At 43.6% G+C, this 16,047-nt stretch overlaps 1 long non-coding RNA gene across 1 annotated transcript; it reads right to left on the bottom strand.

The window, feature by feature from the left end:
• Nucleotides 1–2,140: 2,140 nt before the first annotated feature.
• Nucleotides 2,141–15,181, bottom strand: LOC124860804. The gene is made up of 3 exons (XR_007036443.1): nt 15,002–15,181; nt 3,110–3,213; nt 2,141–2,189 (listed from the first exon to the last, which is right to left on the bottom strand). It is a non-coding gene; the product is annotated as an uncharacterized LOC124860804 (long non-coding RNA).
• Between the last annotated feature and the right edge of the window lie 866 nt (nt 15,182–16,047).

Genomic DNA, 16,047 nt, shown 5'->3' with positions numbered 1-16,047 from the left:
CTAGCTGACAAAACTTTGGGATTTGTGTGCGCTATCCAGTCACACTGGGCTTGAGCCATTCTGCAATAAATAATGGTCTAAAACTTTCTGTCTCCAAATGTGCAAAGCTGGTATAGAAAAATTGTAAACACTTGCAGCTGTGATTGCAATGAAAGGTAGTTCTACAAATTATTGACCCAGAAGGGCTCATTTAAAATACCTGTAACACTTTTCTGAATTTTGCTTGAAAAAATGAGAAAACCAAGAACTATTTTCTTTTCACTTCTCCTTTGTTTTGGTCTGCTGCATGAATTGCAAAGAAAAGCCATTGAAGGTGGTTATAATGTGACAAAAGAACATTCACACAGTTTGAGTACTTTAGCATACCACTGTATGTGATTGGTCTTTTCCTGACAGTCATCTGAATATTACTATAATTTTCAGAGGTGAGAATTTGCAACTTTTCTTGACAAAAGGATAAAAAATAAAATTGTGTTTGTTCCTGAACAAAATCGCCTCTGTTTACAGCAGCTTTTATTCACAAAAACAATAAAGATGTCATGTTTTTCAGGTTATAGTTGTACCAGAAAAAAAATACATACACAAATGTGCATAAAGCCAATGTGTTTGATGTCAAAGAATAAGCCTATAGTAAATGAATAGGACTCTGTGTTCATGTCCTATAGCGAGCAGTGACTAGCCACCGGGGCCCGACATCTGGCACAAGAACAATGAGACTGAAGCGTCTGCAATACCTTTAAAGGATGTGTTCTGCTGGCCATGAGATAAGACCTTATTGGCTGCTTTGAGAGCAGGAGAGAGCAAAAGCAGCAAAATTAAGTGGCCCTTTTATCTCTTTGCACTGAGAGCTAAACTCATTAAAATTCATTTTGCAGCACTGAAGAAGTCGTCATATTCTGAATGTTTCCTCACTGCCTTTGGGAGAACGGCTGGAAGTCAATCAGATGGGGAGCCGGCCTGACAGTGCTCAGTTTGAGCTTCAATTCAGAGAGGAATAATGTGCGAACTGCTGTGTGAGACTCTCATCAAGGAGTCACACAGAGATGATGTCTGCATGCTTGTCAGAGAGAGTAGGTACCTGCCAGGTAAAATGTTCACAATGAGAAATGATATAATATGCGTGCATGGAATAAGAATCTCTGTGATGTCTGTCTACAGCCTGCTTTGTACTGTAACATTTTACTCTTTCAATGTGAGCAAAATACCCTGTTTTTCAAATGGTTTTCCTTTGTAGCTGTGTACTGCTGTGTTTGATTTCCAGCATCACAAAGACAGCCAGGCGATGAGCTAATAAACTCCTGCTGAAACTGCTTCCTCAGGTTAAAAGGCAAGTTTGCTCATGAAAGATCTTTAAGGTGCAAAAAAATATATATTCCTTGCTTCCTAAAAGTATGCCACACAGATTAAAAAGGTTGTTTTTACAGCAGGAGATTCTGGAACAAAGTCTCCTCATTTCTGCACTTGAATACATTTAGAAATGAGAATTGAGCACGAATTAGAAAAACTGAGGAAAATAGCTAAATAAATAAACACATTTTAAAGATGTTCGGTGGCAAGTAGCAAAAGATTTGTTTTTCTTCCAAACCAAATGATGCAGCTGCTGTCGGAGGAGATGGTTCAACTTTACTACCTTCTGCAATTATTGCCCCCCTACTTTGCCTTTGTCTGCATGGGGGATATTCTCACCATAAACAATTTGCTGGAATTACTTTATTAATTTTGTTCAAAGTTATTTCAATCTGAAAAAATTGACAAAGAGAGGGATGGAAATTAGAAAAGTTTTAATGATGTAAAATTACATGGTTATTTCTTTGGTGCTCTGACCTGGGAGGAAGACATGAATGCTGAGAATGACATGAGCTAAGATGATCATTTGTAAGGCTTAGATTTAAATGTCTTCCCCCTGATCTGACACTGGTGGTGGATTGGCGGCCAGGGATCGAGGAAGCCAGGAGTAGATGTGAAGGAAGATGGAGGTGGGGTGGAGGAGGGATGAGCTCAGCTGACAAGCGAAGATGAACACGGCAGAAGCTCCTTTAAAAGCAAGGCGTTGGAAGGTGAATGGATGGAGAATCAGACGGACAGGATGCTGATTGGAAGGCCGGGAGACGCACAGAAGAGTCATTGGAAGGTGGAGGCGGTGAAGGTGCGTCTTTCATTCTGAATTTTCGTCAAAACTCCATTTCAATCTGAAAAGACTCACAAAGAGAGGGATGGCAATTAGAAAAGTTTTAATGATGAGAAAATACATGGTTATTTCTTTGGCGCTCGGACCTGGGAGGAAGACATGAATGCTGAGAATGACATGAACTAAGATGATCATTTGTAAGGCTTAGATTTAGAGATGTCTTCCCCCCAAAAATAAGGGCCGAGGCCGGGATGAGACCTAATAGAGTACTAGAGGTGCATCTATCAAGAAAGTGGAATGAAATAAGAAAGAAAAAGAGAAGCGAAAGCCGCAGGGAAGATAAAAAGCAGAGAAAAGAAGTTTGTAAATAGGCTATGAAGCAAGTAAAATAATAAAGAAGCAAAGCCGATGGAAGATATGCCGTTTTGGCAAAGCTTTATAAAGCTTAGAGAGTAGAGCAAGGTGATAGATATGCTGTGATGGCAATGCGTGATTAGAGGTATATTCCGCTGAGGATTTGAATAAAGATATGAAGTTATGAACGGATCAGCTAGTAAAGAACAGATAGAACAGGTAATGAAGGAATAGAAGGAATAAAAGATGAAGGATGAAGAAAAATGAGATGAAGAAATTACGGAAATGCTATGGAGTGCTGAAAATGCCATTAAAGAAATGCAGATGAAGTTAAGAAATAAGGTTAAAATAAAGACCTATGAGTCGGGGTTGAGTAATTAGAGAACGTCAAAGTAAATGCAGGAAGATGAGTAAAATAATTGCACAAAGCATGAGAAGACAAGGAATAATCAGCCTCCAATTAAGGAAGGGCGAAACAAATAGAAGTACTTTTCGAGTGAGGGAGAAAATTAGACAAGACTGGCAGGTGCTGAGGGGAAGATACTAGCAAAACAGTAACATGACAACTGAACAAAGCCAATGATGGATAAAGGCCAACCACCACCAGGAATTGTTGGGAGCTCTTACCTGAGAGCTGATAAAACATTGAGCAGATAGAATGGAGTGGAAATCCAGGCGAACATAGGAAGAGAAGGATGAAGAAGACCAACGACCCAATTGCTGGAGAGCGCCTGAGGGAGAGACATTGGGTCACTGCAATAGTGGCTGCTCCTATTCTGAAGGAATGGCTTGAACACTGGATGGGGCGTGATTCATTGAACTGGGACATGCCTATAATATTTGAGGAACCAGTGTTGGGACCCAGCTATGGATTTCAACATTAAACTCCGGTACGGACTTTTCTGGAACTTTCAAAATAAATTGCATTTAACTGACTTCCAGCAACTGAGGAAAGGGGGGTAGCAGCAGACTTCCCATGATGCCTCTGTCTGAATAAGAGCACCCCCTCTCCAAGAAGCCGACCTCTTCCACACCGGTGTTCATCGGGATAGGAGTGGGACAAAGTGCGTTAATGTCTTTTGCTGGCAAAAAGACATAAACTCTTCAAACTGGATCCAAGAGTGTCATAAGATCACGCGATCATATGCACAAGTTAAGTATAAGTGAAGCACTGTTTGTGTACCCGGTGATTCCATTCGTAAAGAGGGGAAATTAAGGTATAAGCATTGCTGATTTTCTCTCCGAGCCCTGCAGAAGCAAAGGGTGTTCGAGAGAAGCCCCTGCAAAGACGCGGTCTCCCAGTCTGGAAGGAAGACAGCAGAGACCGCATCATCGTGTTAACCCGTGTGGTCAGCGGACAGGACGGGTCGCCCAGCTACAGCTCCGGAGCTAACCTTTTTGTTCACTGAGCGAACGCACCTTCAACCCACCGCGAAGCTACCGAGGTTAGCCGAAAGCTAACCGCTTGTTGACAGTGGACGTTTCTTCAAACTTCGCCCGTTGGACAACATTTCCTCACCATGGTCAGAGGTTAGGTTTGGGCAGATTAACAGTTAGGATGAAATGATCTGAACGTTTTCATTCTATGAAGTTTGGTTTTGTTTGTGTGAAACTCAGCAATCTTATTGCTAGCAGGCTATCTGCAGCACACGTGCCCTGTTTGTGTTCTGTGTTTGTGTGTTTTTAAGTTAAGTCAAGCTTTATTTGAAGGGTGATTTTTAAACACAAGATTGCTCATAACGCGCCGTCCGCGCTTATGCATTTTCAGAATCAGAATCAGAATCAGCTTTACTGCCAAATTCGTACATACAAACTAGGAATTTGACTCCGGTACACTTTGCTCTTTTGTTCTGTTTTTGCATTACAGAATATACAAATTTACAATGTACAATATACACATATATAATAAAAAGGTGCATTTGCAACATCTGTATGCTGTTGTTTTGTACTTTATTGAATGTTCATCAGAGAAACAGCCTGGGGGAAGAAACTGTCTCTGTGACGGCTGGTTTTAGTGAACAGTGCTCTGTAGCGGCAGCCTGAAGGTAAAGCTCTGAACAGTTTATGTGCAGGGTGTGTGGGGTCTGCAGAGATTTTAGCAGATCTTTTCCTGACCCTAGACCTGTATAAGTCCTGGATGGAGGGAAGTTTCAGCCCTGATTATTCTCTCTGCATTCCTGATTATTCGTTGCAGTCTGCACCTGTCCTGTTTTGTGGATGAGCCAAACCACACTAAGATGGATGAAGACAGGACAAACTGAATGATGGCAGTGTAGAAGATGACCAGCAGCTCCTGTGGAAGGTTGAACTTCTTGAGTTGCCTCAGGAAGTACAGTCTCTGCTGGGCCTTCTTTCGAACAGTGTCTATGTGTGAAGACCATCTGAGGTCCTCAGAGATGGTGGTTCCTAAGAACCTGAAGTGGTCCACGGCCGATACAGTGTTGTTGAGGATGGTGAGGGGGGTGTATGGGGGTGGTGTTCTCCGAAAGTCCACCACCATTTCCACAGTCTTGAGTGGGTTCAGTTCAAGGTAGTTCTGACCGCACCAGTGTACCAGCCGATCCACCTGCTGTCTGTATGCAGACTCATCACCGTCCTGGATCAGTCCAATGACAGTGGTGTCATCTGCAAACTTCAGGAGTTTCACGGACGAGTCCGATGAGGTGCAGTCATTTATGTACAGAGAGAAGAGGAGTGGGGATAGAACACACCCCTGGGGGGCACCAGTACTTATTGATCTGCTTCGGGAAAAGATGCTCCCCAGTCTCACCTGCTGCTGTCGGTCTGTCAGGAAGCTGTTGATCCACTGACGGGTGGAGGCTGTGACGTTGAGCTGGGTGAGTTTCTGGTGGAGGATGTCTGGTATGATGGTGTTGAAGGCCGAGCTGAAGTCTACAAACAGGATCCTGGCGTACGTCCCTGGATGGTCGAGGTGTTGCAGGATGTAGTGTAGACCTAAGTTAACAGCACCATCTGCCGACCTGTTTGCTCGGTAAGCAAATTGCAGGGGGTCCATCAGGGGGCCTGTGATGTTTTTCAGGTGCTTCAACACCAACACTCCAGTGACTTGTTGAAGATCCTTGTGAAGATCGGAGCGAGTTAATTTGCGCAGGCTTTCAGGCATGATGGGGAGATGTTATCAGGTCCCCCAGCTTTCTTTGTTTTCATGTGCTGAAAGAGCCTATTTACATCTTCCTCGGAGATCTTTAGTGCAGGCAGAGGATCTGAAGGTAGGGGGTTGGTTGTTTTACAGGTCAAATTTGTTCCTGAATGGGATGTGGAGGGGATGATTTGAGGTGTGAATGGCTTCTTGTCATGTCTGCAGTAGAAGCCATTCAGACGGTTGGCCAGGAGACGACTCTGTTCAGGATGGCTGGGGGGGCTCTTGTAGGCAGTCAGGTTTCTCAGACCGGTCCATACAGCCAAAGCGTCACCAGTAGAAAGGTTGTTCTTAAGCTTCTCAATGTAGCTTCTCTTTGCTGCTTTGATCTCCTTTGTTAGTCTGTTCCTGGCCTGCCTGTACCGCGCCCAATCTCCACTTTTTAACCCTTTTATTAACAGTATTTTTAAAAGGTGTGTGTTTGATTCTGGTGCTAAATAATATTTACCCAGAAAGATTTAGTCTTCAATCCAGTAAATAATAGTCCCTAAACATCATTTACTAGATTTGATAACTAAGTAAACACCATTAAGTCCCATTTCTCCAGAAAGATTTGACTCGTTTCCAAAATACTCCCTTAATAATATTTCTTCAAATAGTATTTCAATAAATAAAGGCAGCTAATGAGACACCGTTGAGAATTAGTCATCCAGAAAGTTGGTTTTATTCAGCAGATCATTCTTTAAAACATTATTTTATTAAAATAATATTTTATCTGATCTTGCATTGTGAAGGGTTGTCTAAACGTTTGCTGATTATTGCCTAAGTTAGTTCCAAGACTAACTTAACTTCATTTCCAGATTCAAGATAATCCTTGGTTCTCAAACATAAACATTGCATGGTAATGTTGCATCACTCTTTTTGGCCACGATTTTCAACCATCTTTAACCAACTTGTTTACAGGTCCTTCTCAAAATATTAGCATATTGTGATAAAGTTCATTATTTTCCATAATGTCATGATGATAATTTAACATTCATATATTTTAGATTCATTGCACACTAACTGAAATATTTCAGGTCTTTTATTGTCTTAATACGGATGATTTTGGCATACAGCTCATGAAAACCCAAAATTCCTATCTCACAAAATTAGCATATTTCATCCGACCAATAAAAGAAAAGTGTTCTTAAGACAAAAAATGTCAACCTTCAAATAATCATGTACAGTTATGCACTCAATACTTGGTCGGGAATCCTTTTGCAGAAATGACTGCTTCAATGCGGCGTGGCATGGAGGCAATCAGCCTGTGGCACTGCTGAGGTCTTATGGAGGCCCAGGATGCTTCGATAGCAGCCTTTAGCTCATCCAGAGTGTTGGGTCTTGAGTCTCTCAACGTTCTCTTCACAATATCCCACAGATTCTCTATGGGGTTCAGGTCAGGAGAGTTGGCAGGCCAATTCAGCACAGTGATACCATGGTCAGTAAACTATATACCAGTGGTTTTGGCACTGTGAGCAGGTGCCAGGTCGTGCTGAAAAATGAAATCTTCAATTCCATAAAGCTTTTCAGCAGATGGAAGCATGAAGTGCTCCAAAATCTCCTGACAGCTAGCTGCATTGACCCTGCCCTTGATAAAACACAGTGGACCAACACCAGCAGCTGACACGGCACCCCAGACCATCACTGACTGTGGGTACTTGACACTGGACTTCTGGCATTTTGGCATTTCCTTCTCCCCAGTCTTCCTCCAGACTCTGGCGCCTTGATTTCTGAATGACATGCAGAATTTACTTTCATCCGAAAAAGGTACTTTGGACCACTGAACAACAGTCCAGTGCTGCTTCTCTGTAGCCCAGGTCAGGCGCTTCTGCCGTTGTTTCTGGTTCAAAAGTGGCTTGACCTGGGGAATGCGGCACCTGTAGCCCATTTCCTGCACACGCCTGTGCACGGTGGCTCTGGATGTTTCTACTCCAGACTCAGTCCACTGCTTCCGCAGGTCCCCCAAGGTCTGGAATCGGCCCTTCTCCACAATCTTCCTCAGGGTCCGGTCACCTCTTCTCGTTGTGCAACGTTTTCTGCCACACTTTTTCCTTCCCACAGACTTCCCACTGAGGTGCTTTGATACAGCACTCTGGGAACAGCCTATTCGTTCAGAAATTTCTTTCTGTGTCTTACCCTCTTGCTTGAGGGTGTCAATAGTGGCCTTCTGGACAGCAGTCAGGTCGGCAGTCTTACCCATGATTGGGGTTTTGAGTGATGAACCAGGCTGGGAGTTTTAAAGGCCTCAGGAATCTTTTGCAGGTGTTTAGAGTTAACTCGTTGATTCAGATGATTAGGTTCATAGCTCGTTTAGAGACCCTTTTAATGATATGCTAATTTTGTGAGATAGGAATTTTGGGTTTTCATGAGCTGTATACCAAAATCATCCGTATTAAGACAATAAAAGACCTGAAATATTTCAGTTAGTGTGCAATGAATCTAAAATATATGAATGTTAAATTTTCATCATGACATTATGGAAAATAATGAACTTTATCACAATATGCTAATATTTTGAGAAGGACCTGTATATTGTACATAGCCCATTAGTCTTCGTTATTCTTTAATTCTGCTTGGTAGTTTAGTTGGATTGTTTTAGCATAGTAAAGAGTTTGTTGATTGAAATATGTTTGACTTTGAGTTGACTTATTTTTGTAAATAAATTCTTGTATTTTAAGAAATTGTGTGAATTCATTCCATATATGTGCAGAGTTTATGCTGTTCAATAATGTCAGAGCTCGTCTCACACCTTTCTATTTTGTTCTAATACCATCGCCTTACTGGACTGGTATTCACAGGACAACCCTTAACAGACTGAAATATTATTTGATAAAATTGTAAAATATTAATATTAAATAATATTCTCAGATTAACTATCACAACACCAGGATGCGGACATGGGGCTCCTTCTAGCGTGAGAAATGGGGCATGCGAAGGAAAAGGATATGAAAGTAGAAAAAAGGTTAAACCTGATAAATAATAGAATGCAGGTTGATATTAGCAAGGATGAAGAGATGGATTCAATCAACCTTAGACTTTAAAAGAGAAACTGAAGTAGACTGATGGGGAGTAACAACAGAAGACCTAGGAACTAAATAGAATAACCTGGAACATGATGGGCAAGAACATTGCTTAACTCCACCCCTGGACATAACCACCTGTTCACAGGTTACAGTGGAGCATGATGCCAGTTGCCACAGACAGGAAGAAAGAAGAAATGTTCAATGATCTCTTAGCCATGCACTAAGGGAACATAACGTGTTACTCAGATGATAAACACCTAAATTAATTTATAGCTGAACTCTTCTATTAAAATGACTCTCAAATCCTTTTGGGAATAAGACCATTAAGACGAGCCTTTCTCCTCAACTAAAAATCTGGCTGCTTCCGGCAAAAATAAGTGCTTACATATTAAAAGCTGCGTCGAGGACAAAGATTTGTCGCTCAAGTACAATTTCCTTTTTGCTGAGTCACAGAGAAACACACACAGGCTCTTCCTTCACAACTCTGTGTTTAAATAGGAGACAAACAGAAGAGAAGGAGTGTAGCAAGGTCATGTGCTGAGCTTATTTGACATGTGAATACCAAGTTACATTATTTATAAATTTTTTTTTTTTTTTTTTTAGTAAAGGGTGCCAATATTCTTAGTACGATTTGCACGCTTAATCGCAATACGAAAGTTTATTATGTTCGATATTATAAACTAAGTAAAGTCACAAACAGTTGAAATATATATTTTATATCATTTCATGGCACTGGGAAATATAGGGAGGTGAGATGTTTAATAAATATATGGTGAAAAAAGGTAAAAGTGTTATGGTTTGCAAGATATAGGACCCCAGAATGCAGACGAGCAGGCAGCGTGATGGTAAGTGAAAAAAGGTTTAATAACAAAAACTCACTCACAGCAGGAGGCAGGAACAAAACAAACAGGCAGGCAAGACAGGTATGGCATGATCAAAAAGACAAGACTTGGTTTGAGAATGTTTCCGCAATCAATGACAGAACAGGTGTGTATATATGGAGCATGGTACAGGTGGAAAACAAAACTGATTAACATGGTGCAGGTGGACCGAAAAAACTTAATTGACAGACAGAACCAAACGTGGCTGTGGCAAAAACAGAGACTCTTGAACACAAACTAACAGAAACTAGGAAAAACATGAAGCAAAAGCATAACCAGATCCAAAAACCAAACTTGACAAAACATGAACAAGATGACAAAGGAAAATAACAGAAGCATGATTCAAAACCTTAACTGTGAAAAACCAACAAAAACCCAGAAACCAAAAACCAAACAACCCCAAATCATAACATAAAAGCACTCAAGGGAAAGATTGTCAAGGGCGAAAGGGTTGTAATAATTAAAGATAAATAAGTCTTTTATGGTAAGGTAATGAGGCAAAGAGGCGCGTCGGCGATATCCTGACCATGCTTCCGAGCTTCCGTCTTGGCAGGGCTCCACGGTGTGTGGAGTGGCTGCATCTTCTGGGCATATTCACTGCTGCGTCCAGCATGGTGCCTCTGGGGCTTCTTTCATTGCGGCCCCTGCAGATGTGGCTGAACGGGGTCAGGCTGGACCCCTCCCGGCGTACTCACCGGCTCTGACGGCTTCGGGTTGTGCCTCGGTGCCTACAGTCTCTGTCCCAGTGGCAGAACGGGTCCTACATCATGGCGGGTGTCCCGCTCAGCCCCCTTCCGTGTCGGAGGGAAGTCGTCCATACGGATGCTTCCTCCAAGGGTTGGGGAGCAACCTGGCAAGACCGTGCGGCTCAGGGGGTGTGGTCACCGCGGCAGTGCGGGTTCCATATCAATGTTCTGGAGCTGATGGCTGTGATCCTGGCGCTCCGTGCTTTCCTTCCAGGGCTGCTGGGATGACATGTGTTGGTCCGGTCGGACAACACCACGGTTGTCTTCCATATAAATCACCAAGGGCGGTCCAGGTCTCTGAGACTGCTGTCCCTGGCCCGGCGGCTCCTGGTCTGGGCGGCACCACGCCTTGCCACCCTTAGGGCAGCCCATATTCCGCGTCCGCAGAATGTCTCCGCGGACTTTCTGTCTCGGCAGGTGCCACTTCCAGGCGAGTGGCGGCTTCACCTGAAGGTGGTGGATTGCATTTGGGCCACCTTCGGCAGGGCGGAGGTGGACCTGTTTGCCCCCAGAGATGCAGTTAACTGTCCCCTCTGGTTTTCCCTGTTGGACGATGCCAGTCCTCTGGGCTGCGACGCACTGGCGCACGAGTGGCCCCGGACCCTTCTCTATGCCTTTCCCCTGTTTCCCCTGATCCCCCAGACGCTTCTGATGGTTCTTCAGGACAGGCACGAGCTCCTGCTGGTAGCCCCCTTTTGGCCAGGGAGGACCTGGTTTTCTCTGCTGCGCAGGCTCTGCTCCAGCTTGCCGAAGCGCCTCCCCTCCAGGAGAGACCTCCTCTCCCAGATGGAAGGCCGGATTCTCCATCCCGATCCGGGCCGCCTGAAACACTGGCTTTGGCCTCTACAGGTGCAGGCTCTGCCTTCTCCCATTATGGAGGCAGGGTTGGACAGACCATGACTGGTGCATGGGCACCGTCCACGCGGGCCGCCTATGGTGTTAAATGGGTGGTCTTTGCCGGCTGGTGCCATGGTAAGGGACTGGACCCTATTCGCTGTCCTGTTTCCCATTTGCTGTCCTTCCTCCAGGAGTTGCTGGATCTAGGGCGATCCCCTTCCACCTTGAAGGTGTATGTAGCAGCCATTTCCCGTTGGCATGTTGGGTTTGGTGGTTGCTCTGTTGGCCGACATGGGGATGTCGCGCTGTTCCTGAAGGGTGCCAGGCGCTTGTGTCCACCCAGGCGCCTGTGGCCCCTACGTGGGATTTGTCGCTAGTGCTTGCGGCTCTTCAGTGACCCCCTTTTGAGCCCGTTACAGGGGCGGATCTCAAGTGGCTCTCCCTGAAAACCGCCTTCCTGTTGGCCATTGCTTCTGCCAAACGGGTGGGGGAATTGCATGCTCTGTCTGTGTCTGAACCATGGTGTCGGTGGAACCCGGATGGCTCCGGTGTTACACTGTGGACTAATGCTTCCTTTGTGCCAAAGGTGCCTGCAGTGGCTGGCAGTGTGCTGCCACTCCGGCTTTCCCGATTTAATCCTGGTGCCCCCTCTGAGCCTCTTTGCCCTGTCCGAGCGCTTGAGGCGTATGTCCGCTCCACGGCACCCATTCGTCGGACTGACTGTCTCTTCGTTTGTTATGCTGGCTCTCGGAAAGGTCAGGCCTTTTCTAGACAGCGGTTGGCACGTTGGATTGTGGAGATGATCTCTGTGGCTTACTCCTTGCAGGATCAGCCCCCGCCGAGTGGCATGCGCTGTCACTCCACTAGAAGCCTCTCCACCTCGTGGGCTGCCATGACCGGGGTGCCTCTGGAGGACATTTGTGAAGCTGCTTCCTGGACGGCGCCAAGCACCTTTGCCAGGTTTTACAGGGTGAACGTCGCCACGCCGCATCCCCTGCAGGGAATACTGGAGCAACCGCCTTCTGCGTCCCGCTGAGGTTAGTGGTGTTGCTGTGTTCCTTGGGGTCTCCGTGGGATCCCTCGGGACCCTGTTGGTATGCGTCATCCAGTGCTTGAAGCACCGCCTCTGGCGGTCAGTAGGGATGAAATAGAACGAAAGTTACGTATGTAACTACGGTTCTATGAATCCCGGATGACCGCCAGAGCGCTCGGTCCCTCGGTCTCCGCGTGCTCGCGAGAAGATTGTCGGGACTGGACTCCCGGTGTCATGTGACTATATAGACTCACGTGAGCCACCGGTAGGTCACATGTGACCATGTTGTTATTAATTTCTCGACCTGCGCATGCGCAAGAATGATCATTCAGTGCTTGAAGCACCGCCTCTGGCGGTCATCCGGGATTCATAGAACCGTAGTTACATACGTAACTTTCATTCTTGATGCACTTTCCACTTGCCCAGAGCTGAGACAAGGAAGAAATGAGCCATGAAGTGAGGCAAGCGCTCCTACGAGCGGTAAGGGAGGAAGGAGACTCTGTTACGAACAGTGCGAGGAGGCGTCGGAGTCGTAGATGAGCTCAGCAGACAAGCGAAGAGGATGCACATGGCCAGTAGTAATACAGGGTGCTGCATTAGTATGACTGATACTCAGTTGGCCCAAGGTGTGCCCAGGACATAACCCTCACCATTATACCACCAGCACCTAAAATTTGCCTAAACTGTAAGATAGGATTGATTCCTGGTTTCAGGTCTTTTAAACCAAATTGGACCCTGTTCTAATCTAATGTCGCAGCTGAAACCAAGACTCTTTGGACCAGACATTTTTCTGATATGTTGTTGCCTGATTTTGCTGGGCCTGTGTGAATTGTAGCCTCAGTTTCCTGCTCTTAAATGACTAGAGTAGCACCACATGTGGTGTAGTCCATTGGCTTCAAGGTTTGATGGTATTTATCATACTTTGGTTGGAAATTGTGTTTTATTGAGCTAATTTCGCCTCTTGTCATCAGACCAGTCTGCCTATTCTTCTGTGACCTCTGACATCAACTTGGGAGTTTTTCCACAAAACTGCCATTAACTGCATATTTTCCATTTTTCTGACTATTTTCTATAAACATAAAATATAAAGTAGATCAGCAGTCTGTCAAATACTCAGATAACTCTAGCTCTGATAACCATGTCCCATTCAAAGTCTATTAAATCCTCTTCCTTCCCCATTCTGATGCTAAGTTTGAACTTTTGCAAGTAGTCTTTACCACATCTAGATGCCTAAATGCACCAAGTTGGTGCCAATGACTGGCAGATTTGCTGAATGTGTTAACAAGCAATTGAACTGGTGTACCTAACATCTTAAGCCCAACCCCCAGTACTGGGGGCAGAATTTTACTTTTGTTTTTTTCTACTTTCTTTACTGCAAGTTCCATTAGATAAACATAAACATATGTGATATCCACAGAATTAGTAGAATCTTGGCTAAAAGATGATATAAACCATTTCTACAAACACCTAAACAAAAATTACAACTAAAGGCAGTTGAATCAGAAAATAAACAAACTCCACAAAATGATGTAACTGCAAAACTCGGTCTAAGCTGTTTACCACACGGCTTCTTCACACAACCAGCATGTCTGCTGTAAGCAGAGAGCTCAAAGATTTCAAAAAATACACTTAGTTGCAATCCACCCAGGTTTTAGTCAACCAGCAGCAAAGAAAGGCCAGAATTATCACTCCAATTATTAACATAATGATTGTTTAGATAGAGAATGTAATTTCTCAGACAAAATCAGTTAGATTTGCACATGTTATTTTGAGCTCAAACTTCACAAAACCCCTCGAGTTAAGAGGCTAATGTAGGGGCCGGTGAATTTAAATGGTTGTTATGGTAAGTTGCAGCTTTGTAGATTCTTTATTTTACCTCCTTCTGTGGTTATTGGCAATATAAACACGGTTTATCAAAGTTCCACTTGTTTGAAACTTTTTACAGTATATTTACTACTGTAGATATGGGTAGGTTCAGTCCAGTTATTGTTTTCTTTCAGCCATTTACTGACTTAGGAAAACTAATACATATTTGCCTTACTTTGACAGCATGTTCTTCTGTCTTGCCTATTTTGAAGAGTGGCTAAGAAAAATGGACATCTATGTCATGTCTTTTTTTATAGCCCAAGAAAACTGTAACACATTGATTGCCAAATAAAAGTTCCAAATACTCTGATCAACTCAAAAAAGTTATGTATACATAAAAAAGTTATTTAATAATATTTATTTAAACGATTTGTTTTATTTGAAATCATTTTTAGTGTGAGATTATGGGACTGAAACAAAAGGTAAATTTATCTTCAGGCTTTTAAATGTGGAGGGTGCTATGTTTACCTTGGCAGCACAATGAAGACCTTACTCAAAAATGGCAGCACTCAAAGGATGCTCTAGTGTTTTAAAAGAAAAGAAAACACGGATGACTTCTTGTTAGTTTGCGTTGTAAAAAAGGCTGTTTTATAACCTAAAATATATCAATCACAGACTCATTATCAGTGTTTATTTTAAGACATAAACTTCCTGTCTGAAAAAAAGTAGTTCATATGTAAACTTGCTGTACGAGGTTAATTGCTGTTGGATTTAGCCAGTCTAGCTATTCAAAGATTTCATTAATCTAAAGTATCCCAATCAGCAGCTGCTCCCTGCTACTAACCTTAGAGCGTTCATTTTGAAAAGCTAAATCCATTTGCGGGGTTCTATTAACACAGTCCAATTATTATCGGCTGCTAAAATCTAAAGAGCCATCGTTAAAGTTTTACCCTGTTTCCATTTGCTTACTCCTGTAAAAACTCTAAAGCCATGAAGAGCTGGAGCGAGGGCAGCCACGACTGCAAACTAAAAAGACAAATGAGATACATACCAGAGTGGAAGATCTTCATCTTCTTGGAAACGGCTGTGTATGAACGGCTCACATGAACACGCACACAAACACACACACACACACACACACACACTACAGTGATACGGATCTTTATTAAAAATGCTGTGGCTGAAAAGTAAAACATTCTAAAAATGCAGCAAGACCTAAAGTGAATTAGGAGCAGGGAAATAAAAGCCTGGGCAGTGAATCAAATCAGGGGCCCATTCTAGCAGCACTTACCATGCATGAAATGAGCTGCTAATTAGCTTGTAATCAAACAGTGCAGCTCTTGTGAGCCTAATGGGAACCCATTTGCAAGTGAGAGTGTTTTCCTCAGAGTACGTTACCAAAACATCTCCTTCCTCTTTGAAAACATTTTCTTATGCAAGCAAAAATCTCTGCTGCTCTGAAGGCTGTTATGGATTGGGCTACAGAAATGTTAACGGTGGCATATGTTTTCTTACAATATCAAAGCTGCAGCAAACCAAACGGGATGTAAGCCAATGATATCCGTCTTTTGAAACATTGCATGTTGCAGGCAACGCTTATGTTATTTTATTAACATTCCATTTCCATTATTAACCCTCCATTTCTGCTACCTGTATGACCCCCTCTCTTTTCCAATGGTTATAATCAGTCTGACAGAGAGAGGTATCCCGATCCTTGTGGTTTTTAGTATAACAATGGACATCAGTGGGCTCTAGATGGACAAACTTTATCAGTTTATTATTTTACTTAGTGCCCCTACATGTGGCCCGTTCTGGGGTGGCCGGGCTCTGACACTCGGTGGTTTGGTCTGGCCTCCCCGGCGGCCCCGCACCGTTTCGGATCCTTTGTGGAGTGCCTTGAGACGACATTGTAAATAAGCGCTATATAAATAAATAAACTGAAATTATCTGTGTAGTTATGCTGCTATAGGCTTAGGCTGCTGGAGGACATAACGACCACTTTCACCTTCTTCGCTACATTCTCACACTACTCTTCAATTTTGCATTATTTGCTGTTATTTCAGCTTTTAACTTTGTTCTCTCTTTTCTCTTCCTAGA

This window comes from Girardinichthys multiradiatus, chromosome 23 (genome assembly GCF_021462225.1).
Source record: "Girardinichthys multiradiatus isolate DD_20200921_A chromosome 23, DD_fGirMul_XY1, whole genome shotgun sequence".
Taxonomy (NCBI): domain Eukaryota; kingdom Metazoa; phylum Chordata; class Actinopteri; order Cyprinodontiformes; family Goodeidae; genus Girardinichthys; species Girardinichthys multiradiatus.
This window is presented reverse-complemented; position numbering and strand designations above follow the sequence as displayed.